Here is a 27,208-nt window from a genome sequence, read left to right as displayed (position 1 = left end):
TGCTGAGTTCCTTATAGATTTTGGATACTAGCCCTTTATCTGATATGTCGTTTGCAAATATCTTCTCCCATTCTGTCAGTTGTATTTTGGTTTTGTTAACTGTTTCCTTTGCTGTGCAAAAGCTTTTGATCTTGATGAAATCCCAATAGTTCATTTTTGCCCTTGCTTCCCTTGCCTTTGCCGTTGTTCCTAGGAAGATGTTGCTACGGCTGAGGTCGAAGAGGTTGCTGCCTGCATTCTCCTCAAGGATTTTGATGGATTCCTTTCTCACATTGAGGTCCTTCATCCATTTGGAGTCTATTTTCGTGTGTGGTGTAAGGAAGTGGTCCAATTTCATTTTTCTGCATGTGGCTGTCCAATTTTCCCAGCACCATTTGTTGAAGAGGCTGTCTTTTTTCCATTGGACATTCTTTCCTGCTTTGTCGAAGATTAGTTGACCATAGAGTTGAGGGTCTATTTCTGGGCTCTCTATTCTGTTCCATTGATCTATGTGTCTGTTTTTGTGCCAGTACCATGCTGTCTTGTTGATGACAGCTTTGTAATAGAGCTTGAAGTCCGGAATTGTGATGCCACCAACTTTGGCTTTCTTTTTCAATATTCCTTTGGCTATTCGAGGTCTTTTCTGGTTCCATATAAATTTTAGGATTTTAAATATCTATGCCCCTAACGCGGGAGCAGCTAACTATATCAACCAATTAATAACAAAATCAAAGAAACACATCAATAATAATACAATAATAGTAGGGGACTTGAACACTCCCCTCACTGAAATGGACAGATCATCCAAGCCAAAGATCAACAAGGAAATAAAGGCCTTAAATGACACACTGGACCAGATGGACATCACAGATATATTCAGAACATTTCATCCCAAAGCAACAGAATACACATTCTTCTCTAGTGCACATGGAACCTTCTCCAGAATAGATCACATCCTGGGTCACAAATCAGGTCTCACCCGGTATCAAAAGATTAGGATTATTCCCTGCATATTTTCAGACCACAATGCTCTGAAGCTAGAACTCAATCACAAGAGGAAAGCTGGAAAGAACCCAAATACATGGAGACTAAACAGCATCCTTCTAAAGAATGAATGGGTCAACCAGGAAATTAAAGAAGAATTGAAAAAATTCATGGAAACAAATGATAATGAAAACACAACAGTTCAAAATCTGTGGGACACAGCAAAGGCAGTCCTGAGAGGAAAATATATAGCGGTACAAGCCTTTCTCAAGAAACAAGAAAGGTCTCAAGTACACAACCTAACCCTACACGTAAAGGAGCTGGAGAAAGAACAAGAACGAAACCCTAAACCCAGCAGGAGAAGAGAAATCATAAAGATCAGAGCAGAAATCAATGAAATAGAAACCGAAAAAACAATAGAAAAAATCAATGAAACTAGGAGCTGGTTCTTTGAAAGAATCAATAAGATTGATAAACCCTTGGCCAGACTCATCAAAAAGAAAAGAGAAAGGACCCAAATAAATAAAATCATGAATGAAAGAGGAGAGATCACAACTAACACCAAAGAAATACAGACAATTATAAGAACATACTATGAGCAACTCTACGCCAACAAATTTGACAATCTGGAAGAAATGGATGCATTTCTAGAAGACATATAAACTACCACAACTGAACCAGGAAGAAATAGAAAACCTGAACAGGCCCATAACCAGTAAGGAGATTGAAACACTCATCAAAAATCTCCAAACAAACAAAAGCCCAGGGCCAGACGGCTTCCCAGGGGAATTCTACCAAACATTTAAAGAAGAACTCATTCCTATTCTCCTGAAACTGTTCCAAAAAATAGAAATGGAAGGAAAACTTCCAAACTCATTTTATGAGGCCAGCATCTCCTTGATCCCAAAACCAGACAAGGATCCCACCAAAAAAGAGAACTACAGACCAATATCCTTGATGAACACAGACGCAAAAATTCTCGCCAAAATACTAGCCAATAGGATTCAACAGTACATTAAAAGGATTATTCTCCACGATCAAGTGGGATTTATTCCAGGGCTGCAGGGTTGGTTCAACATCCGCAAATCAATCAATGTGATAGAACACATTAATAAAAGAAAGAACAAGAACCATATGATACTCTCAATAGATGCTGAAAAAGCATTTGACAAAGTACAGCATCCCTTCCTGATCAAAACTCTTCAAAGTGTGGGGATAGAGGGCACATACCTCAATATTATCAAAGCCATCTATGAAAAACCCACCGCAAATATCATTCTCAATGGAGAAAAACTGAAAGCTTTTCCGCTAAGGTCAGGAACACGGCAGGGATGTCCATTATCACCACTGCTATTCAACATAGTACTAGAAGTCCTAGCCTCAGCAATCAGACAACAAAAAGAAATTAAAGGCATCCAAATTGGTAAAGAAGAAGTCAAACGATCACTCTTCGCAGATGATATGATACTATATGTGGAAAACCCAAAAGACTCCACTCCAAAACTGCTAGAACTTGTACAGGAATTCAGTAAAGTGTCAGGATATAAAGTCAATGCACAGAAATCAGTTGCATTTCTGTACACCAACAACAAGACTGAAGAAAGAGAAATTAAGGAGTCAATCCCATTTACAATTGTACCCAAATCTATAAGATACCTAGGAATAAACCTAACCAAAGAGACTAAGAATCTATACACAGAAAATTATAAAGTACTCATGAAAGAAATTGAGGAAGACACAAAAAAAATGGAAAAATGTTCCATGCTCCTGGATTGGAAGAATAAATATTGTGAAAATGTCTATGCTACCTAAAGCAATCTACACATTTAATGCAATTCCTATCAAAATACCATCCATTTTTTTCTTTTTTTTTAATTTATTTATTTGAGAGAGAGATTACAAGTAGGCAGAGAGGCCGGCAGAGAGAGGGAGAAGTAGGCTCCCTGCTGAGCAGAGAGCCCGATGTGGGGCTTGATCCCAGGACCCTGGGACTATGAACTGGGCAGAAGGAAGAGCCTTAACCCACTGAGCCACCCAGGCACCCCTTTTTGTGGCTTTATTTTATTATTACTGTTCTTGTGGTTAGCACTTTTCAGAAAATAAAGAATATGGTGTTCATTGGGGCTTTACCTGAATATTTGAACTTGCATATTATGATATCATTTTTCTCTTTTGATGTTACATTTTAATTATGCAGCATTCTGAGCTCAAAAATGCGGGTGGAGGAGAAAAAAGAGACAGAGGAAAAGAATGTTATTATTTCTAATTATTATGGGTCAACTTTTTATTTTCTTTTTTATTTGTATAGGTTTTAGCTCTTCTTTTTTTATTTTTTAAAAGATTTTATTTCTTTATTTGAGAGAAAGAGAAAGAGAACTAGAGAAGGAGAACAAGCATGAGTGGGGGGCAGAGAGAGGGAGAAACAGTCTCTCCACTGAGCAGGGAGTCCAGTGCAGGGCCCAACCCCAGGACAATGGAATCATGACATGAGCCCAAGGCAAATGCTTAACTGACTGAGCCAACCAGGCACCTGCCAAATTTTTATTTTGCATGAATTCCCTATATTTCCTTTATGTCCCATGTCTGCATTAATATGATGGTGCAAGCACAGAAACTAGTCATATTAAAAAAATAAATTAGTCATATACCTCAGAGAAGAAGAATTTGATGCTATTTAGTGTGAAGTATAATTAAAGTGATAGATTATAGAACATTTGGAGAAAAATACTCCTTTCTCTAGAATAAAGACTTGGGGTTGTAAGGATTAACAAATTAAAGAAGGAAATGTTTACAACTTAAAGAAAGAGAACAATAGGTCTTGACTAATTCAGGGTTTTATTATTACAAAAATCCAGAATTTTTTTTATTTGTTTATTTACAGCATAACAGTGTTAATTGTTTTGGCATCACACCCAGTGCTCCATGCAGTACGTGCCCTCCCTATTACCCACCACCTGGTTCCTCAACCTCCCACCCCACCCCACCCCACCCCCCCGCCGCCCCTTCATAACCCTCTGGTTGTTTTTCAGAGTCCATAGTCTCTCATGGTTCATCTCCCCTTCCAGTTTCCCTCAACTCCCTCTCCTCTCCACCTCCCCATGTCCTCCATGTTATTTGTTATGCTACACAAATAAGTGAGACCATATGATACTTGACTCTCTCTGCTTGACTTATTTCGCTCAGCATAATCTATTCCAATCCCGTCCATGTTGCTACAAAAGTTGGGTATTCATCCTCTCTAATGGAGGCATAATACTTCATTGTGTATATGTACCACATCTTCCTTATTCATTCATCCATTGAAGGGCATCTTGGTTCTTTCCACAATTTGGGGACCGTAGCCATTGCTGCAATAAACATTGGGGTACAGATGGCCCTTCTTTTCACTACATCTGTATCTTTGGGGTAAATAACCAGCAGTGCAATTTCAGGGTCATAGGGAAGCTCTATTCTTTTTTTTTTTTTAATTTTTATTTATTTCACAGAGAGAAATCTCAATTAGGCAGAGAGGCAGGCAGAGAGAGAGGAGGAAACAGGCTCCCCACGGAGCAGAGAGCCCGATGCGGGGCTCGATCCCAGGACCCTGAGATCATGACCTGAGCTGAAGGCAGAGGCTTTAACCCACTGAGCCACCCAGGCGCCCCATGGGAAGCTCTATTCTTAATTTCTTCAGGAATGTCCACACTGTTCTCCAAAGTGGCTGCACTAACTTGCATTCCCACCAACAGTGTAAGAGGGTTCCCCTTTCTCCACATCCTCTCCAACACACGTTGTTTCCTGTCTTGCTAATTTTGGCCACTCTAACTGGTGTCAGGTGGTATCTCAATGTTGTTTTAATTTGAATCTCCCTGATGGCTAGTGATGATGAACATTTTTTTATGTGTCTGATAGCCATTTAGATAAACTCGAAATGGATAAAAGACCTCAACGTGACACAGGAAGCTATCAGAATCCTAGAGGAGAACATAGGCAGTAACCTCTTCGATATCAGCCACAGCAACTTCTTTCAAGATATGTCTCCAAAGGCTAAGGAAACAAAAGCGAAAATGAACTTTTGGGACTTCATCAAGATCAAAAGCTTCTGCACAACAAAGGAAACAGTCAACAAAACAAAAAGGCAACCCACGGAATGGGAGAAGATTTTTGCAAATGACAGTACAGACAAAAGGTTGATATCCAGGATCTATAAAGAACTTCTCAAACTCAACACACACAAAACAGATAATCATATCAAAAAATGGGCAGAAGATATGAAAAGACACTTCTCCAACGAAGACATACAAATGGCTATCAGACACAAAAATCCAGAATTTAAGTGTGCATCTTTCTCCAGAGGAGTAAATAGAGGTCTCTTCAAAGTTCAAATTACTGACATTTATTCACCCAATCAACAAATGCATATTTAATGCTAGTTTGTATAAGATAGTGTTCTACATAATATAGAGAAGAATGATTCACGGCCTCCTGCTCTCAAGAGATTTACACATCTGTAAACATAGTAAAAAACAATCTTATATGAGGTAAAATTAAATATAGTTTTAAGCAGCATTAGCAATTTTCTACAAAAACACAAACAAATGAAGGATTCGTTATGAAAGCAGTTCCTAGGAAAGAACAAGAGCAAGTTATAAATGAAACTTTTAAGTAGTTTGCTAATTCAACAAATTAAAAGTTGGAACAAAGTCATTTCTTTCTGGAGTGAGGAAAAGAAGTAGAGGCAGAGAGAATGAAAATATATATTATGTTTAAGTAAATACAAGTGGATTATTTGACATAGCCTTAATGAGACTAGCAACCAACTGTCATTTTGGTGGTGAAAAGAAAGTGAGAGAGGAAACTTTGTAATAAGGATAAAAATAGCACCAAGAGAAGGATTTTCAGAATAAGTGTAAGAATTAACTATTAATTAACAGACTGGTAAGAAGGAAGCAGTTATTGACTATCATATCCCTTTGTGTTTTATTGCATTAGCATATAAGTGTTCAATTTTGAAAGGAAACAACATTTTTTATAATATCAATGTTCTTAAGAAAAATTATCTAAACAAAAAATGAGTTGGGGGGATAGGGAAAAGACTGGGTCTTTAACCCCCTCCCCCTCTCCCAACCCCACCTCTCCCCAGCAACCCCCATTTTGTTTTGTGAGATTAAGAGTCATTTATGGTTTGTCTCCCTCCCAATCCCATCTTGTTTCATTTATTCTTCTCCTATCCCCCTAAACCCCGATGTTGCATCTCCACGTCCTCATGTCAGAGAGATCATATGATAGTTGTCTTCTCTGATTGATTTATTTCACTAAGCATGATACCCTCTAGTTCCATCCACGTCGTCACAAATGGCAAGATTTCATTTCTTTTGATGGCTGCATAGTATTCCATTGTGTATATATACCACTTTTTCTTTATCCATTCATCTGTTGATGGACATCTAGGTTCTTTCCATAGTTTGGCTATTGTAGACATTGCTGCTATAAACATTCGGGTACACGTGCCCCTTCAGATCACTATGTTTGTATTTTTAGGGTAAATACGCAGTAGAGCAATTGCTGGGTCATAGGGTAGTTCTATTTTCAACATTTTGAGGAACCTCCATGCTATTTTCCAGAGTGGTTGCACCAGCTTGCATTCCCACCAACAGTGGAGGAGGGTTCCCCTTTCTCCACATCCTCTCCAGCATCTGTCATTTCCTGACTTGTTAATTTTAGCCATTCTGACTGGTGTGAGGTGATATCTCATTGTGGTTTTGATTTGTATTTCCCTGATGCCGAGTGACGTGGAGCACTTTTTCATGTGTCTGTTGGCCATCTTGATGTCTTCTTTGCAGAAATGTCTGTTCATGCCCTCTGCCCATTTCTTGATTGGATTATTTGTTCTTTGGGTGTTGAGTTTGCTAAGTTCCTTATAGATTTTGGATACTAGCCCTTTATCTGATATGTCATTTGCAAATATCTTCTCCCATTCTGTCAGTTGTCTTTTGGTTTTGTTAACTGTTTCCTTTGCTTGCAAAAGCTTTTGATCTTGATGAAATCCCAATAGTTCATTTTTGCCCTTGCTTCCCTTGCCTTTGCCGATGTTCCTAGGAAGATGTTGCTGCAGCTGAGGTCGAAGAGGTTGCTGCCTGTGTTCTCCTCAAGGATTTTGATGGGGTTATGGACATTGGGGAGGGTATGTATGATGGTGAGTGCTGTGAAGTGTGTAAACCTGGAGATTCACAGACCTGTACCCCTGAGGATAAAAATACATTATATGTTTATTAAAAAAAAAAGAAAGTATGAATACCCAACTTTTGTAGCAACATGGATGCGATTGGAAGTGATTATGCTGAGTGAAATAAGTCAAGCAGAGAGAGTCAAGTATCATATGTTTTCACTTATTTGTGGAGCAAACAAATGACATGGAGGACATTGGGAGATGGAGAGGAGAAGGAAGTTGAGGGAAATTGTAAGGGGAAGTGAACCATAAGAGACTATGGACTCTGAAAAACAACCTGAGGGTTTTGAAGGGGCAGGGGGTGGGAGGTTGGGGGAACCAGGTGGTGGGTAATAAAGAGGACGTATTGCATGGAGCACTGGGTGTTGTGCAAAAACAATGAATACTGTTACACTGAAAAAATAAATAAATAAAACTGATCAGCACACACACACAAAAAAAAGACTGGGTCTTTGAAGTGGACAATGGCCTCCTATTTGGTTTAGGAAAGAAGTTTTTTCATCAGCATTTCTATAGTAAGTTCTTCAGGATAAATAAGTAAGGATCTATATTAGGCAAGGAAAATACATTTGGAGATCTCTGGGTTCAGCAAGGTTAAATATTTTATTGCTGCTGTTCATGGCCCTGTCTTTAATATACTGTAAATCTTCCAGAGAAAGATTTCCAGTGCAGGATCTCCTATATGTAGAATTTGACAAGCAGACATATTTTTTTTTTCTGCATAGCATCTCTCAAAACAAGTGTTTCACAAAAGAATATTTTGGGAAACATGGTCTTACATAAAAGATTGTGTTTTTTTAAAGCCCTGCTTAATAGATCCACTTACTATATGATAATCTCCAATTTGAAAGTTTCATTCAAAAAAATGATGTGCACAATACCTTAACTCCCACCCTGAAGTTAATATACTATCTTTTATATTGCTTATGATATGGCTAGCAGGTATAACATTTTTACTACATTCATGCTACTTAAAGCTCCTGAAGAAGAGTTGGGGGTAAAATGCTTAACGTTCTCAGTTCTGTAAAACTTGATGACTCCCTGGTAGGATTCATCTTCAAAGAGACTGGATATCTAGTATTTTAATTAGTATTTTAACTAGGATTTAACTAATAGCAATTTAGAAACATCCAAACCAAAATTCCATGAAAATGAAAAACTGTGGGAGAAAGAGGATGGATAATTGTTTACTTAGAGTCCATGTTTCTAAATATAGAAAAAAAATTTTATTTGTACATCTCTACTTGTGCTTTCCCTGAGTCCTGGTTAGTGTTTTATTTTCTTGAGAACTTTGTAGTCTTACGATGCCATGTTTGGGGTAGGTTTAGCACAGAGTAGTGTGTCATTAAAAAGATAGACTGTTCAGTTAAATTGCAGTTTTTGATCTACAGTAAAAAGTACAGGGTTTCTTTAAGAAAAAAACAGGATGGGGGCGCCTGGGTGGCTCAGTGCATTAAAGCCTCTGCCTTCGGCGCAGGTCATGATCTCAGGGTCCTGGGATCAGGCCCCACATTGGACTCCCTGCTCAGTGGGGAACCTTCTTCCCCCTCTCTCTCTGCCTGCCTCTCTGCCTACTTGTGATCTTTGTCTGTCAAATCAATCAATCAATCAATCAATAAAATCTTTAAAAAAATAGGAAAAGAGGAGAAGTAAGTTGAGGGAAATTGGAGGGAGAGAAGAACCATGAAAGACTGTGGACTCTGAGAAAAAAACTGAGGGTCTTGTAGGGTGGGGGGTGGTGGGATGGGTGAGATTGGTGGTGGGTATTAAGGAGGGCACATATTGCATGGAACACTGGGTGTGGTGACTAAAGAAAGAATCTTGGAACACTGAAGAAATAAAATAAAATTAAAAAAAATAAAAAGTAGGACAGCAGAAGATAATGTATGTTTACTCATGATACTTCTAGCAAACAGTTGGATAGGAAGTCCACCATAGAAACTAAGATCACAGCATATTTAAAATGATTGCTTTTAGGTATATTGAAGAGTTTGATATCAGTCAATCTGCTTGACAGAACTCATATACTAAGGTTTTAATTTTATCTTGGAACCAAAAAGTAGAGTCATAACTACTTTATGTGGTGTTAATATATAGAATAATAAAGACTCTCACACACTGTGCTTACTGCAAATAAGATCATTGATAAAATGTTGCTTTTTTAAGAAATACCTCATCAATATTATCTGTCATTGTTCAGAGATGTTAAGTTACACTAATGAGGATGCTCATTTTAATGGTTTAGTACTGTGATATCTTCTTCAACACTGCAGTGTGGAGGATTGTTTAGAGGGTAATACATCATGTGAAGTAAATATTCATGCCTAAATATATAGGAAGAAAGGGAGAGAAAGAGGGAAGAGAGGAAGGGGAAATAAGAAGGAAGAGAGAGAGAGAAATAGAGACTGAATGTGTTTTGATTAACTTTCAGGGTTTATGTAATGACCCTTCAAAGATGGTTCTACATGATTATACCACATTTAACATTTCTAATTGTATAAGAAAATTTATGTCATTAAAACATCAAGTGACATAGCTTCAATTATAAAAGAAGAACATGAGGAAAGGGACAACTTTGAGAACATGTTAACATAACTGGAAAGTAGGGTTCAGACTACTTGGAGAATAATTCACTACATGAACTATGGTACCTGTCAAGATTAATTTGAAGACTACATATGTGTGTGTGTGTGTGTGTGTGTGTGTGTGTGTATTGATCCTGCTCAGAGTAGCTTGAATTAGAGATATAGAGGCTTAAATAGAAACCTTTGGGGGTAGAAATTGATTCATAACTCTTGGAATCATTGTCCAGCAAATTCATTAATATACCCAATTACAGATACTAAAGGTGTTCTTTGGGAAATATTATGACAGAATTAGAATCATTCCAATCAAGTTTGTCTATTCATTTGTAAATTAAAGATATGCCAGCTTCTCCAAAGAAGAAAAAAATGTTTAATTTGAAGAAACCCAAGTGACCTTTTGCAGGAAAGCCTACTAATTGTGCAATATTTGGTGGAGAAGAGCAGTGCCCTGTTAACAATATGAAAAATAATGTTACAAATGAAACTAAATATCTTTCATAGTGAGAGGGCTATTTGACATTATCTTTTAGTTAAAATTTATTTTCTCCTTATAATTTTCCATAGCTAAATGATTTTTTAATTCTATGCATTGTGTCATTCTCATTGACTCAACAATGTATGCACTTACAGAAAATACTTAAGAAATTTCTCACCTTCTTCCTATGTTGTTTCTTTATTTTTCCTTCATCTCTCCTTTTCTTCCTTCTTTTCCTCTTCCTCCTCCTTGTTATCTTCATTTTCTTTACTTAATAATATTAATAGCTACCATTTATTACACATAGACATCATTCTAAGTGCTTGTATATATTTTTTATTCATTTCACAAATACATGGTGAGCACTTCTAATACAGAAACAATTCTAGGAGAAATTATTCTTGCTCATATAAAGCTTACACTGTAGGTGAGGAAACAGATAAATGTGTCAATAGACAAGATAATTGTAGATTACATGAGATATTCTATAGAATGTAAACAAGGTGACAAGATAGTATAAATTGGTGGGGGAAGTAAAGAAATACCTCTCTGAGGAGGTGACATTTGGGCTGAGATAAAAAGAAGTCAGCCATACAAAGATCTGGGGTTAAAACATACCATACATAGAGAGAAATGTTGAAAAAGAAAACCAAAGCTGGAGCCATCACAATGTCAGACTCCAAGCTATACTAAAAAGCTGTAATCATCAAGACAGCATGGTAATGCTGTCAGACACAACGATTAGTGGAACAGAATACAGAATACAGAAATTGACCCTAAACTCTGTGGTCAACGAATCTTCAGCAAAACAAGAAAGAATATTCAATAGAAAAAAGACAATCTCTTCAATAAATGGTGTTGGGAAAATTTTACAGCCACACACAGAAGAATGAAACTGGACAATTCTCTTACACAATACACAAAGATAGACTGAAAATGGATGAAAGGCCTAGCTATGAGACAGGAATCAATCAAAATCCTAAAGAGTAACACATGCAGCTGCTTCTATGACCTCAGCCACAGCAACTTCTTGCAAGACATGTCTCTAAAGGCAGGGGAAACAAAAGCAAAAATATTATTGGGAATTCATTAAGACATAAAGCTTCTTCTCAGTAAAAGAAAGAGTCAACAAAACTAAAGGTAACCTACCTTCAGAATGGGAGAAGATATTTACAAATGACATATCAGAAAAAGGGCTAGTATCCAATGTCTATTAAAAAAAGTATCAATCTCAACACCCAAAGACCAAATAATCCAGTCAAGAAATGGGAAGAGACTAAATTCAAAATGGATGAAAGACCTCAACGTGAGACAGGAATCTATCAAAATCCTACAGGAGAATCTAGGCAGTAACCTCTTTGACATTGACCACAGCAACATCTTTCAAGCAATGTCTCCAAAGGCAAAGGAAACAAAAGTGAAAATGAACTTTTGGGACTTCATCAATAGAAAAAGCTTCTGCACAGCAAAGAAAACAGTCAACAAAACAAAGAGGCTACCCACGGAATGGGAGAAGATATTTGCAAATGACAGTCCAGACAAAAGGCTGATGATATCCAAGATCTATAAGGAACACCTCAAACTCCACACACACAAAACAGAAAATCATATCAAAAAAATGGGCAGAAGATATGAACAGACACTTCTCCAATGAAGACATACAAATGGCTATCAGACACATGAAAAAAATGTTCATCATCACTAGCCATCAGGAAGATTCAAATTAAAACCACATTGAGATACCACCTTACACCAGTTAGAATGCCCGAAATTAGCAAGACAGGAAACAACAAGTGTTGGAGAGGATGTGGAGAAAGGGGAACCCTCTTACACTGTTGGTGGGAATGCAAGTTAGTGCAGCCACTTTGGAGAACAGTGTGGAGATTCCTGAAGAAATTAAGAATAGAGCTTCCCTATGACCCTGCAATTGCACTGCTGGATATTTACCCCAAAGATACAGATGTAGTGAAAAGAAGAGCCATCTGTACCCCAATGTTTATTGCAGCAATGGCCATGGTCGCCAAACTGTGGAAAGAACCAAGATGCCCCTCAACGGATGAATGGATAAGGAAGATGTGGTCCATATACACAATGGAGTATTATGCCTCCATCAGAAAGGATGAATACCCAACTTTTGTAGCAACATGGACGGGACTGGAAGAGATTATGCTGAGTGAAATAAGTCAAGCAGAGAGAGTCAAGTATCATGTGGTCTCACTTATTTGTGGAGCATAACAAAGAACACGGAGGACATGGGGAGATGGAGAGGAGAGGGAGTTGAGGGAAACTGGAAGGGGAGATGAACCATGAGAGACTATGGACTCTAAAAATCAACCAGAGGGTTTTGAAGGGGCGGGGGCGTGGGAGGTTGAGGAACCAGGTGATGGATAATAGGGAGGGCATGTACTGCATGGAGCACTGGGTGTGTTGCAAAAACAATGAACACTGTTATGCTGAAAATAAACAAATAAAAAAAAAAAGAAATCAAAAACAGAGCTACCTTATAACCCTGCAATTGCACTACTGGGTATTTACCCCAAAGATACAGATGTAGTGAAAAGAAGGGCCATCTGTACCCCAATGTTCATAGCAACAATGGCCACAGTTGCCAAACTGTGGAAAGAACCAAGATGCCCTTAAACAGACAAATGGATAAAGAAGATACGGTCCATATATGCAATGGAGTATTATGCCTCCATCAGAAAGGATGAATACTCAACTTTTGTAGCAACATGGATGGGGCTGGAAGAAATTATGCTGAGTGAAATAAATCAAGCAGAGTGAGTCAGTTATCATATGGTTTCACTTACTTGTGGAGCATAAGGAATAACACGGAGGACATTGGGACATGGAGAGGAGGAGTGAGTTGGGGGAAATTGGAGGTGGAGACAAACCATGAGAGACTGTGGACTCTGAGAAACAAACAGAGTTTTAGTGCGGGGGTGGTGAGGGTTTTAGTGAGTCTGGTGGTGGGTATTAAGGAGGGTATGTATTGCATGGAGCACTGAGTGTGGTGCATTAACAATGAATCATGGGTCACTGAAAAAATAAAATAAAATTTTAAAAAAGTATCAATCTCAAAACCCAAAGACCAAATAATCCAGTCAAGAAATGGGCAGAGACTTTTCACTACAGACGGGACTGGAAGAAATTATGCTGAGCGAAATAAGTCAAGCAGAGAGAGTCAAGTATCATATGGTCTCACTTATTTGTGGAGCATAACAAAGAACATGGAGGACATGGGGAGATGGAGAGGAGAGGGAGTTGAGGGAAACTGGAAGGGGAGATGAACCATGAGAGACTATGGACTCTAAAAACAACCAGAGGGATTTGAAGGGGTGGGGGAGTGGGAGGTTGAGGAACCAGGTGGTGGGTAATAGGGAGGACAAGTACTGCATGGAGCACTGGGTGTGATGCCAAAACAATGAACACTGTTATGCTGTAAATAAATAAATAAATAAATAAATAGATAGATAGATAAAAAGAAATGGGCAGAGACTAAATTCAAAGTGGATGAAAGACCTCAACGTGAGACAGGAATCTATCAAAATCCTACAGGAGAACCTAGGCAGTAACCTCTTTAACATTGGCCACAGCAACATCTTTCAAGCAATGTCTCCAAAGGCAAAGGAAACAAAAGTGAAAATGAACTTTTGGGACTTCATCAATAGAAAAACTTCTGCACAGCAAAGAAAACAGTCAACAAAACAAAGAGGCTACCCACGGAATGGGAGAAAATATTCACAAATGACACTACAGACAAAAGGCTGATTATATCCAAGATCTATAAGGAACTCCTCAAACTCAACACCCAAAAAACAGATAATCATGTAAAAAAATGGGCAGAAGACATGAACAGACACTTCTCCAATGAAAATATATAAATGGCTAACAGACACATGAAAAATTTTCATCATTATTAGCTATCAGGGAAATTTAAAAAAGGAAAGGAAAAGTGAATTTGGGGAAATTGGATGGGGAGATGAACCATGAGAGACTGTGACTCTAAGAAACAAACTGATGGTTTTGGAGGGGAGAGGAGTGGGGAGATGGGTGAGCCTGATGGTGAGTATTAAGGAGGGCATGTACTGCAAGAAGCAGTGAGTGTGGTGCATAAACAATGAATCTTGGAACACTGGAAAAAAAAAAAAAGAAATGGGCAGAATACATAAACAGACATTTCTCCAAAGAAGACATACAAATTGCCAACAGACATATGAAAAAATCCTCCACATCACTTGTCATCATGGAAATACAAATCAAAAGCCCAATGATATACCACCTTACAGTAGTTACAATGCCTAAAATTAACAGGACAGGAAACAACAAATGTTGGTGAAGATGTGGATAAGGGGGATCCCTCCTACACTGTTTGTGGTAATGTAAGCTGGTATAGTCACCCTGGAAAACAGTATGGAGGTTCCTCAAGAAGTTAAAAATAGAGCTACCACACAAGCCAGCAGTTGCACTACTGGATATTTACCCCAAAGACACAGATGTAGTGAAATGAAAGGGCTCCTGCACCCCAATGTTCATTTCAGTAATGTCCACAGTAACCAAACTGTGTAAGGATATGAGATATCTGTCAGTAGATGAATGGATAAAGATATACTATATATATATATATATATATATATATATAATGGTATATTACTCAGGTATCAGATAGGATGAATACCTACCATTTACAACAACATGGATGAAACTGGAGGGTATGATGCTAAGTGAAATAAATCAATCAGATGAAGACAATTGTCATATGGTTCCACTCATGTGAACTATAAGAAATAGTGCAGAAGATCATGGGGGAGTGGGGAAAACTGAGTGGGAAGAAATCAGACAAGGAGACAAACCATGAGAGACTCTGGACTCTGGGAAAAAAAAAACTGAGGGTTGTGAAAGGGAAGTGGGTGGGAACATGGGGTAGTTGGGCAATAGACATTAAGGAGAGCACATGTGTGATGAGCACTGGATGTTATATCTGACTCAGTAATTATTGAGCACTATATCTGAAACAAATGCTGTACTATATGTTGGCTAATTGAATTAAAAGAAAAAAGAAAGCATTCCAGGCATAGGTTACAAAGGTGTTTAGGATGTTAGAGAGGGGGTCTGTCTTGTTAGAGTTTATTAAGGAGAAACTAGATGAGATGTATTGGAGAAGTAGTCTGGAAATAGATTATTTAGAAACCCTCTAGGCTGAAGTAAGAAATATGGGTTTTATACTGACAGCAATAGAACTCCATTGAAGTATTCTCTGCAGGGAAGAAGTAGGATATGATTTGAATTTTCAAATTTTTCTTTTATTTATTGTGGGGAGAATGGATATTGAGAATTAAGAATTGTGAGAAATGAACTGATTGGTGACTTGTTTTGGAGATAAAGCCATAGGTTTGGGTAATGCATTAGATGTGGAGAATTAAAGAAAACAATAGACTGATGATGAATTCTAGGTTTTCAGTTTGAAGAACAGAAGTTTACAGTGGTACATTTAGTAAATTGAGAGTAACTAAGTGAGCAACAAGCTGTTGTTCTTGTTTTTGAATGAAAGTCATGAGGTCGTTTTTGACATGTTAACTTGGATGCCCAAGAAATATCTGAGTGGTGATGTAAAAAAAAAAAAAATCGTAACATACAAATCTGGACTCAGAGCAGAGGTCTGAGTTAATATAGAAATTTGGAAATCATCAAAAAAACTAATAGTATATAAAGCCACAATGCTAGAATTGAGTTACCTAGAACGTGATTATAGAGGAGAAAAAAGAGTGGAGGGGACAGAAAAGAGAGCAGAATGAAGAGAAAGATCCCAAGATTAAGTCCTCAGACACACCAAGACTTAAGATTCCACAAAGAATGTGGCTCCCAATGGAGACTGAGAAAATGTGTCAAGGAATTCAGTAGACAGCCAAGAGAATGTGGTATCCCAGAAATTAGAGGAGTGTCAGGAAAGCATGGTTACTTGGGCTAAATTCTGTTGAGGGCAATATGGAAGTCGTTTTTATTTTTAATCATTGCTATCTTAGTGGAGTTCTGAGTGCAGAAGATTGAAATAGACTAATGAATTGGAGATCGTGATGTGAACTCATTTAATACTTGTAACAAACCTGGGAACTATTACCATTTAACAGATAAGATATTTGAGGTTCAAAGGAAGATTGAGTAATTCACTAAGTGTCGTAAGAAACTCATGGTGGCAGGATTCAAACCAAGATCTCTGTGACATCAAAGATTCCTGCCCTTTATCACTACATATCAGGAATTCAGGTTTAGAGAAGAAAAAAGACTCAGAATTTGGAAAACTTAGTCTATTGCATCAGTGCTGCTAATATTCACTTAGTGGAACAAGTAAGTTACCTACGCCAAAACAAAAAATGGATCATTAAGCTGTCTTTAGAAATGGGAAGGTTTTAAGGGGGTGCCAGCATTATTCAATGTATCAACTTTTATTTCACAAAATGCAACTTCTGATCTGTATCAGCTGCTTGGATTGTGATATTAGAGCTGTCTGATATTCTATCGATTTGAATTTCTAGTTTTAGGTTATTTTTGACACTAGCGACCAGCTATTGAATTCAGGGCCTGTGCTAGTACATTACAGAGAACATAAACCTCTGTTTCTTTTTTTTTTTAAAGATTTTATTTATTTATTTGACACAGAGAGATCACAAGTAGGCAGAGAGGCAGGCAGAGAGAGAGAGGAGGAAGCAGGGTCCCTGCGGAGCAGAGAGCCTGATGCGGGGCTCGATCCCAGGACCCTGAGATCATGACCTGAGCCGAAGGCAGCAGCTTAATCCACTGAGCCACCCAGGCGCCCTAAACCTCTGTTTCTTATCAGTGATATTTCACCTTATGATTTTGGAACTGTGCTTATCCACAAAATGCCAGATGGCATTGAGGTACTCATTGTTAACTACTCAAGGGCAATTTCATGCAGAAAACAAAAATAAACAGAAATTGACAAAAGAAATCCTTTCTATCATTATAAATCTCAAGACGTTTTATAATGTCCTCAATTGCTCTGTGCTCACAAATTATATTAATTACAAATCTCTTTTGAGATTCTTCACAAGGTAAATCTGCAATGTTAATTATACCATCATAGAGGCAGTGCCAGAATATTTTAGGCAAAAAGAAATTACTATGTTATGAGCAGTTGTCTGCTACTTCACACCTTAGATGATGATATGACACCTCTATGGAAGCATTGATTTTAAAATATTTCCCTGATTCATATCTTTAGCCTGATCAAGTCACAAGGGTAATGGAATTTCAGACTAGACATGCTTTAATTTCAGTGAGTGGGTGTCCCTGAGAGTAATTTCTTGAGATAATCAAGTCTTTATGCACCATATAGAAAATTGATATTGAAGTTATATATTACAGATTGTCCCATGTTTATTATAGACTAGAAAGTTGATACAATTGTGTTTTGGCCACACAACCTAAGTGTATCTGGGAATTGTCTACATGAAACATTGGCAAGAAGATATAGTGGAAAAATAAAATTAAATTATTTGTTTTTTTAAAAAAGAAGAAGATATAGTGGACTGGACTTGATTACTACCTTAAAAAACAACTGTACTGAAATGTACTACATGCCAGACTACTTGCTCTAACCTGTTAAAGGTAAGAGGTGACAGCCACTAATATTGATCAAATGCTTTTTATACTCCAGCCAGTATGCAGGGAGAAGCCTTTCCTGTTTACCTAACCTAATCACCACCACAACCGTACAAACTCCGTATTATTATCTTCCTTTTACATAGGGGGGTTAAATAGCATGTATAAACTTACACAGTTGGCCACTGTCAGAAATGGAATGCAAGAGCTTTGAATTAAAATGTAGCTTGTGTATACGTTATTTGTCTAGAGTCCAGATTAGTTTTTCTGGATTACAAAATAATTGACTAATGGTATGTTCTCATCTCAAACCTTATCCAAATCAAAAATTGCAAGACACACAAAATAAAAGAGATATATATCTATGTGTCTATGTATATTTCAATAGTTATATATTTTAATATATCATTTTTCTGATGATAAAGGAATATAGTTTTATTCTAAAAATTAAGAAATTTTTGAAGAAAATAATAGCTAACAGTGTAACAATGTTGGAGCACTTACTATTGATTAGATACTCTGCTATTTTTTCCATGGTTTATTTTGTTTAATGTTCACAAAATCCAGAGGCAGAAGATGTTATTGCTATTTCTTTATTTAGAAATGAAGAAACAAGGTACAGAAAACTTTAGCTTATTTTTCCTAAGATGTCACACCTTTAAGTATGAGAGTCAAGATTCAAAATCAAACAGTCTAGCTTGAAAGCCTACAGTCTTTACCATTACACTGACACTCATAATCTCAACAGCCACAGAAAACTAGTGTCAGTAATTTGATACATTCCCTTATATGTGCTTATTCATTAAAGGTGGTTGCCAGAATTGGCTTCCAATTCCACAAAGCTGGATTAAAATTATAAATCTCTCATGAAACTCATTTTTTCTAAGTTTAAATGTATATCCCAGTATGCATCAAGATATCACATCACCAGAAACTTATATCTATAAGTTTTAGGAAAAAACAAGTAATCCTTTTTTCCCCATTCAGTATGTATCTTATATTTCTATGTTATGACCAGGGTGCCTGACATTTGTAAAAGTCAAAAGTTCATGGCCTGTTTCCAATCCACTGCTCTTATCTCTGTATTTTTGTTATCCTGTAGAGATTCCAAGGGATTCCTTAGCCCCTTGCTGCCTATACTTCTGCTTACACTTCACAAGTTTTTGCCTTTAGGGAGCCATTAAAAATTATATACATTCTGCCAGAAATCAGAATATAACTAATAAGAAGCACTAATCAAAAATATTTTCCCAGTACAGGAGACTTGATCCCCATATGGGACTTTGTCTACAAAAATTCAACTTGGCTAACAGTTTAAAGTCACAAATGAATTAATACTGGCCTGTGCTCACTAATAGCAGATCTTCCGGCTCCATGTAAGAGGTTACACATAGCACCCACAGGTTGTGTTTTAAGTTTTAAATAGTAATTTTTTAATCTATTTAGATTATTCTCCATTGTAGAGCGTATGTACTTTTCTAGGCAAAACATGACACACCCCAATCCCACTATATATCCAATATCCTTTGAATATTAATTGTGGTGGAAACTGAATTCTTGTGTATTTCAGTGTCTAAGGAAATGAGAGCTCTAGCTATTCTAAATGCATGTCACCCACCTGCCCTGTATTAGTCTGCTGGGTCTGCCATAACAGAATACTATGGCCTGGGTGTCTATACAAGAGAAATCTTGTTTCTTACAGTTCTGAAGCCTGGGAAGTCCAAGTCATGGGCTAGCTGATTTGATTTCTGGTGTGGGCTCTCTTCTTGGTTTATAGATAACTTCCTTCTCACTATGTTCTCATATGACAGCATATATATATATATATATATATGATATCTATCTATTATCTATCATTTTTTATCTATCTATCATCTATTTATCTATCACCTATCATCTATCTATCATCCATCTATATATCTATATATCAAAAGAGAGACTTATTGTGTCCTTCTTATAAAGACACTAATCCTACAGAATCAGGACCCCACATTTATGATCTCATTTAACCTTAATTAACTCTTACAGTCCCTATCTCCACATGTAGCTACATTGGGATTAAGAATTCAACATATGAATTTTGAGGGGGATATAATTCAGTCCATAGCATTCCTCCCCTGGGCTTCCAAAATACATGTCCTTCTCACATGGAAAAACACATTCATTCCACTCCAAAATGACTAACGGTCTATCTAAATATTATCTAAATCACATTTGGCTAAGACTTGAGATAGAATTCAGCAGAAGGTAAAATTCCTTTCCAGCCGTGAACCTGTGAAACCAAACAAGTTACATGCTTCCAAAAGATATCTGTGGGATAGGCATAGGATAGATATTCTCCTTCCAAAAAGGAAAAATTGGAAAGAAGGAAGAGATTATGGAGCATCTGGGTGGTTCAGATGACTGAGCATGTGACTCTTGGTTTCACCTCAGGTTGTGATCTTGGGGTCATGGGATCAAGCCCTGGCTCAGGCTTCAGGCTCAATGGGGAGTTTGCTTCTCCTCTCTCCCTCTGCCCCTTCCCCTGTTTGCTCTCTCTCTCTCTCTCTCAACTAAACAAACAAATAAATAAATCTTTAAATTAAAGAAAAAGAAAGGGATGATGAGTTCCAAGCAAGTCCAAAACCTAGCAAGGCAAATTCCATTAGCTCTTAAAGATAGAGCATAATCTTCTTTGGCTTGATGCTCTGCCCTTCAGGCCCACAGCGGTGGCAATGTCACCTACAGGAATGGCAATATTAACCCCAGAGCTCTTCAGGGTGGCCCCATTCATTCAGCTCAGATGGGCAACCTTTCCCTTCTCTGTAAGGGTCTCATCCTCTGAGGAAAAATCACCTTTGTTCTGTAGACCTGTGATGTGAAGTGGCAGCCCTGATGATCTCCAAATCACCTTCTAGGTGATTCTTCCCCTTTTATTGAAGAATAAGTCATGTTAGCAGCCTTATTTCTTTGGTCTCATTCTCTCTGTGTATTTCAGTCCCAGCTAGCAGTGTTTTTGTTGGTATAATCTAATTTCTATTGCTTGCTTTTCTGTGGTTACTGACTAAATTTGTGGTTTATACCAATACTAATATCCTTATCAAATGGTTGTTTGACCATACCCTTAATGTCCTCTTCAGAACAATCTTTCTCATTTGTTGTATGATGGACATGGTTGGAATTTTCTAAATTTTCAAGTTCTAATTCCTTTTTGCTTAACAATTTAACTTTATCTCTCCTCTCATGCATTTTACTATAAGTATTAAAAAAAACGCAAGACCACACCTCCAACAATTTGCTTAAAAATCTCCTCAGCTATATACCTAGTTTCATCACTCAGAATTTTCACCGTTCACCAAACACTAGAACACAATTCAGCCAAGTTATTTGTCACCTTATTACAAGGATTGCCTTTCCTCCAGTTCCTGACTTGCTCCACATTTCTATCTGAAACCACCAGAATGACCTTTAATGTCTATATTTCTAGCAGTAATATTTTTTGTGTGTGATTATGTATTCTCTGAAAATATGAAGGTTTTCTCTATAGCTCTTCTCATGCTGAGTTCTCACCAGAATCACCTTTAGCATTTGTATTTCTACCAACTGTCCCTTCATGGCAATCCAGGCTTTTTCTAACACACACCTTAAAAATCCTCCAGTCTCTACTCATTATCCAGTTCTAATACCAATCACATATTTTTTAAGTTATTTATTACACCAGCACTCCATTTCTCAGTACCAAAATCTGTGCCAGTCTGCCTAGGATGCTACAACAAAGTATACAGTCTGGGGTGGCTTAAATAAGAGAAATTTATTTCTCATAGTTCTAGAGTCTGGGAAGTCCAAGATTAAGGTGCTGGTTAATTTGGTTTCTGGAGAAAACTCTCTTTCTGGCTTGAAGATGCTGCTTTCTTGCTGTGCCTTTACATGCAGAGAGAGAGAGAGAGAGAGAGAGAGAGAGAGAGAACTTTCCTATATCTTTTCTTTAAAGGACAATAATCCTTCCATATAAGATCTCTACTCTTATGATCTCCATTAACCTTAATAAGATCCTTAGAGCCCTATCTTCAAATAAAGTAACATTAGGGGTGTAGGGTTTCCAGCATATGAATTTTGAAGAGACACAATTTAGTCCATAGTACTTCCCCCATCCCACCACCTCAAATCATTTATTTATGAAAGCGTATATCTGTGTGTTCCAAAACATGTTTTTCAGGTTATTTCTGTTCTGCCTTTCTTATCTTATTCTTCCCTGAAGCTTCTGCTGGTCTGAGCCCTAAACATATTTATTTCACTGGATGCATTTATCATTACAAGTGACCACTAATGATGCCAACATCTTATGGAGTGGTATATTTAATCTTCATATCTATAATAAACACTGATATTTCTTACAGCTTGCTAGTATGGTCAGAACTCACATATAACTCCTTGAAGGTAGATTTATCAGCAACTGCTGCCCAAGATATTGGGTACCCCAGAAACTGTCCACTTCTTATACTGCTGGTGCTGCTACTGATTTTGCTGTTTTCATTGACACTTGTATCAAAAGGTGTGGGCTCAGGAATGACATTTCTATCTTCCATGATTACACGATCAAAGGCAGCTCATCTCTGCTATTCTGAAATCTAGGTTCTGAGAGGTGAAGAAGTCCTTCCAATCAGTTGAAAGTCCTATTTCACTTTCATCCTTCAGATTAGCCTATCGTCTTTAGAGGATAAGAACTTTCCACTCAACAGGATATGGTATTGCTCCTGTAACCAAAACCACACAAATACAAAATACTACATTGGTATATATCCAAGAATTTTAGTTTTTATTTTTTTCAAGGTCACCTTCATATACATGAATCCTTTACTAGCTGTTTATAATAGCTACAGCCAGTCTAGAGAAACAGACCCAAAACTCAGGAAGGAAGAAATGTCAAATTTAGTATAGTATATTTATTAAACTTGCTCTGATGCTTTGTACCTTCCCCCTATGTAAATCTCAGGGCCTCAGTGAGTAGCAACACATGATAGCTGTTGAAGAGGCTTAGAAGATACCCCTTAACCCATTGAACTCACATTGGTTTCAGTATGGCCTATAAAAGGACGGTGAATAGTACCAACCAAAAAGTAGCCTCAGACTTAATTCACTGTGGCAGCCCATGAGAATTATTCTGAAATAGATCCAAAAAGATAAGTAAAGAAAGCAATATAGAACATGCCACAAAGAAGTGTGAGCTTTTAAACTATTCACTTATATAGAACTTCAATTGCCATCATGAGCTTCAATAAAGTCTTTGCAGTTCATCAGTTTTTTTTTTTCATAGCTTTGTTGAGGTAAAATTAAGGTACAAATAAAATTATATATACAGTGTACATCATAATGATTTGATATATGTCTGCATTCTGAAATGATTACCACAATCAAGCTAATTAGCATATCTATCACCTGGCATTGTCAGTATGTTATTTCTCCACAGAAATTGTTGGGATTGGGGACAGTAAAGAATCACACTAGAAGTTAAGTTGGGCTACTAAAATCCTCCCTTAACATTTTATAGATGTTTTTATTTTTTTATATACTTGCATATATTTCCTATTAAAGTTTTCTCAGTAAATTTAATATTGCTGCTATTATTATTGGGACTTTTCCTGTATTATGGCTTCTAAATGCTTTTGTTGGCATGCATGAATTATAGTAAGTTGTGTAAATTTATCATTTTGAGACCACATTTAAAAATATTTGTAATTCTAAAAAATATTTGTAATTCTAGAAGATTTTTAGTTATCTTATTGGGTTTTCAATGCATAAAATTACTTTATCTGTGAATAATGATGTATTTGTTGCTTCATTTCTGAAAGCTGTACCTATTGAGTTTTAGCTAGTCTTTCTAGAATAACATCAAATAATAAGAGTGATAAAAGACACCTCTACTGTAGTATATATGCAAGCTGTTTTTATTGAAAATCTGTTTCCTGTTTCACTAAGAAGTATAACACTGTACTTTATTGTAGGTGTTTCATTTACGAAGTAAGTAATAGAAAACTTAGCTCAAACTGGTTTAAATAGTAAGGCAATTTTTCACCTCATAAATAAAAAATTAGAGGTAAAGCAGGCAAGAACTAGCCATGGCACAATAATATCCTTAAGCACCAATCTTTTTGGTTGGTTGAATTTGGCTTCAGAATAGGATGGCTACAGTTCAGGTTGCCAAATCCAGATAGTGAAATATCCAAAAGAAGAAAAAAAGAGAACAGATTTTTGAGTCTCTTTATTAAGAGTGAGGACACTTCATGAAAGTCCTCCATTAAAATTTCCCTTTTATTTTATTGGATAGAATTGAGTTAACTGTAGACATTCCAAGATGGTGGAGGAGGAGACCTTATTTTTGTCTGGTCCTAGGAATTCAACTAGATAGCTATCAAATCATTCTGAATGCTTGTGAACTGTGCTCGCTTCGGCAGCACATATACTGAATGCTTGTGAACTTAACTAGAGATCTAAGAAAAGAATTGCAATATTTTCCCCCCACAAATAAAAGGTGACCACTTTCTTCAAGCTAGAAGGTGTGAAGAAGTGAATCTGAGGTGAAATATAGGAAGATAAACTGTGGAGGGAGGCAACATCCATAACCCATCTACCAGAAAGTGATAGAGCAGCAAAGTGCAAAATAGGAACTTTTAGAAGTCTGCTCTGGTGAGGAACATCCCTGTCTGAAAGGAGCTCAGGTGGTAGAATCCTAGGTGGTACAGTGTGGTCTCAGGATCCCCAGGGTTGCAGAAAGAATGGGGGTGCCTGAGTGGGGCAGAGTTCCTAGGCAATGGAGTGGGGAAACTAACTGCAATCAGCAAGCCCAGGAGTGAGCTTTCATTTCAGTGTTGCCCTAAATAATGAACTTCTTGCAGGGTCCCAGCAAGCGGCAGAACCTAGGTGAGATACCCCTTTCTCCCCCGGGACAAGAAGCATGGGTGTGTACTTTAGGAGTCTGTCAGGTTTGGAGACTCAAAGTAGGGTCATGTGCCTGAGATAGAAATTCTCAGCCATAGGCTAGGTGAACACATAGTGTGGATTGAGACCAGGGATAAAGGAGTGATTTACTGTTTTCCTTGAATGTGCACTGAGGAGTGAGGGGTGTAAGATTTCACTACCAGGGCTGGAGATTGGAAGGCTGCCATTTTCATTATAATCATATAAAGTGTCACAGAAAGTCTTCAGGGAACAAAAGCCACATGGAGCCAGCCATCTAGAGCCATTTACTTAGTCTGGTTCACTGTCAAGGATGGTGCAGTTATACCTGGGGCAAAGACACCTGAGAACCAGTGCAACAGAACCCTTGCCCCAAAGATCAGCAAGAACATCCAGCTAAAATCAAATTTACTGATCAATGAAAATTACAAAACTCCAGAGTGCTATGGGAAAATAGTATATAGAATTCACGTTTTATTCTCACGATTATCAGTCTTTCAATTTTAATTTTTTCTTTTTCCTTTCCAAACAATTCTCATTTTAAAACTCATTTTAACGTCTTTAAATTTTTGCTGTTACATTCTATCCTTTTATTGTATTTCATTTTATTTTTGCATATATATATATTTTTTTAAGATTTTATTTATTTATTTGACAGATCACAAGTAGGCAGAGAGGCAGGCAGAGAGAGAGAAGGGAGGAAGCAGGCTCCCTGCTGAGCAGAGAGCCCTATGTGGGGCTCGATCCCAGGACCCTGAGATCATGACCTGAGCCGAAGGCAGAGGCTTTAACCCACTGAGCCACCCAGGTGCCCCTATATATTTTCTTTTCATTACAATTTTGGGTTGTGGTTTCTTCTAAAAAACAAACCAAAATATACCCAGAATCTAGCCTATTGCTTTGTTCTTTTCACCTGTCTGGTTATATTCTCTTTTATTAAGTCTTTTTTTAACTTTTCATCTTTACAGTTGCATTCTATCCTTTTATTGTATTTAATTTTATTTTTGCATATATATATATCGATATATCTATGCCTGTCTATCTATCTATATATCTATTTCTATATAATTTTGGGATGCAGTTTCTTATAACAAACACAAATACACCCAGGATATAGTACATTGCTTTGTTTCATTCACCTGTTTATATATTTTTATTTAATTTTCATTTTTATAATTACATTCAATCTTTCCATTGTATTTAATTCTATTTTTAAACATATACATTTTTTCTTTCTTTAAAATTTTGGAATCTAGTTTTCTAACAAACAGACCAAAATACACACAGGAATTCAGTGTATTGTTCTGTTCTGCTCACACATCTGATTATATTCACTTTTTCTCTCTCTTTTTTTTTTTTAAATGTGATTTTTATTTATTTATTTATCATTTATTATTTTGGTTTTGGTCCTCTTCTGAGTTGTTTAGTGTATTCTTTGGGATTGTTATTGCCACTTTAGTATTTTGTTCTCTCATTAATCTATTCTTCTCTGGACAGAATGACAAGATAGAAAAAAGAATTCTTCAAAAAAGAATAAGGGCAGTACTGACTGCCAGGGACCTACTCAGTATGGATATAAGTAAGATGTCAGCACCAGAGTTCAGAATAATGATTATAAAGATAGTAACTTTGCTTGGAAAAAAACACAGAAGACACTAGAGAATCCCTTTCTGGAGAAATAAAAGAACTAAAATCTAATCAGGTAGAAATCAAAGAGACTATCAATGAGATGCAATAAAAAATGGAGTCTCTAATTGCTAGGATAAATGAAGACTAGAAAATTAGTGATATGGAAGATAAAATGATGGAGAATAAAGTAGTTGATAAAACAAGACATAAACAACTACTGGATCACAAGGGGAGAATTTCAAGAGATCAGTGATAACATAATGTGAAACAATACTAGAATAATTGGGATACAGAAGAAGAGGAAAGAGAGAGGAGCATGGAAGGTATATTTGAGCCAATTATGCCTGAAAATTTCACTAATCTGGGGAAGGAAATAGGCATTCAAGTCCAGGAAGCACAGAGAACCCCCCTCAAAATCAATAAAAAAATAGGTCTATGCCTTGACATGAAATAGTAAATCTTGCAAATCTCAGAGATAAAGAGAAAATCCTGGAAGAGGCTTGAGACAAGAGGTTCTTAACTACAAGGGTAGAAACATTGGACTGGCAGAAGACCTATCCACGAAGACCTGGCAGGCCAGAAAGGCCTGGCATGATATATTCAGGGTGCTAAATGAGAAAAATATACAGCCAACAATACTTTATCCAGCAAGGCTGTCATTCAAAATAGAAAATAGAAGGAGAGATAAAAAGTTTTCAGGACAAACAGAAAGTGAAAGAATTGCGGTCACTAAACCAGCCCCGTAAGAAATATAAAAGGAGATACTTTAAATGAAGAGAGAGACCCAGAGTAACA

This window comes from Meles meles, chromosome X (assembly GCF_922984935.1).
Source record: "Meles meles chromosome X, mMelMel3.1 paternal haplotype, whole genome shotgun sequence".
In the NCBI taxonomy this organism is placed as follows: domain Eukaryota; kingdom Metazoa; phylum Chordata; class Mammalia; order Carnivora; family Mustelidae; genus Meles; species Meles meles.
The sequence above is the reverse complement of the archived record's forward strand: the minus strand, read 5'-3'. Positions refer to the sequence as shown.